The following is a 1,405-nucleotide window of genomic DNA, read 5'->3' on the forward strand; positions in this document are numbered from 1 at the left end:
GATAACTGCGGCATAACTGTAAAAACAAGTCAAACTGTCTAATTTGCGCTTCAGAAAATCCTCGGCATACGATGTCTTTGCATCGCGGCAAAAGGTAGCAGGAAGTGGTCTTGCTGTCAACAGCTGCTTTCCATTTGATGCCTCTAATCACACGAGAGCGCCTCGTCCTCATAAACACAATCTCCGAGGGCCACATTTGTGTCACTTTGTATTAGCGTTCCCGCTCACGGCTGCTGTAAATGCCAACGCTATAGCGCTCGTCATTACGCCACTGATTGCAATTCGGTCCACGCGCTTGCTCTCATATAAGATGACCTCATTAATTCTGATTATATTCGCACTTCTGCCGTGTTTTCACACTTTTTTTTTTGCATGTGTCAGGTTATGGCAACAGCCATCACATATGTGCTGGATTGAGTGTGGAAGTGTGCAGGTGTTGAATGTGTTTTTTTTTCCCCCAAGTAACACTGTAAGTGTTGATTATTATTGGGTGGTCACTCGGTCATAAATAAGAACATGAATAGCAGTGAAATGCTGTGAATACGAATGACTGAAAATGCCTTGCTGGCCCCAAACTCTTAATGTCAATACCGTAAATTCCGGACTATAGAGCGCACCTGATTATAAGCCGCACTCACCACATTTTAAGAGGAAAACCAATTTCGTACATACACAAGCCGCACCTGTAACACAAACACCAAATTAACCTAAACCCGACTTCAAGTCCCGCGATTGAAACTAAATGGGATTTTGTAAGGTTTATTGTTCTATATTCGTTATCAATTATCTATTATCCTTTATCGGTCAAATCATAATACGCTACAAAGCCAAGGGGCCGAGAGTCTTGCTCTCAGCCAATAGGCCGAGTCAAGGTCCTAGCCACAGAGCCATGCAGCGATCAGTGCGAATGCACCGTACTCGGAGGTACTGCAATACCGGGCCGATGCGTGGAGTGGACAGAGCAAGCTCTTAATCCATCCCCGGATTACAAAAATCAAATTTACAGCATTGCTGTATTTTAATAAAGCGCAACCATAGAACGCAATCGTAACTAAGTCCACAGTCCAAAAATCACAGCCGGCAAAATGAACGGAAAATGATACTGGTACTTAAGGTTTGATGCAGACCTGCAGAGTCCGGGTTCCGTTGAAAGTAATCCAAGGAAAAAAGTGTATATTTCCAAAGGCAAGGGTGGGAAAAATATATCAGATGAACACATTTACTCACGCAACTCTTTTTTCTTTAACCACTTTTTACCCCCTCTTCTTTCCTTGTTTGTCCCTCACCTTTAGCGGTCCCCACTTAAACTCGGCACCCCGCGTTTGTTCCGCCCCTCATTTTTCATTCACCCGTGCAAAACATATCAGAATAAGTGTCTAAAAAAATACATTTGAAAAATATACAG

At 43.1% G+C, this 1,405-nt stretch overlaps 1 pseudogene; it reads right to left on the reverse strand.

Moving 5' to 3' along the window:
- Positions 1 to 902: 902 nt before the first annotated feature.
- Positions 903 to 1,036, reverse strand: LOC148360156 (U2 spliceosomal RNA; annotated as a pseudogene).
- Positions 1,037 to 1,405: the final 369 nt, after the last annotated feature.

Source organism: Urocampus carinirostris, chromosome 9 (genome assembly GCF_059441175.1).
Source record: "Urocampus carinirostris isolate Australia breed hairy pipefish chromosome 9, RoL_Ucar_1.0, whole genome shotgun sequence".
Lineage (NCBI taxonomy): Eukaryota > Metazoa > Chordata > Actinopteri > Syngnathiformes > Syngnathidae > Urocampus > Urocampus carinirostris.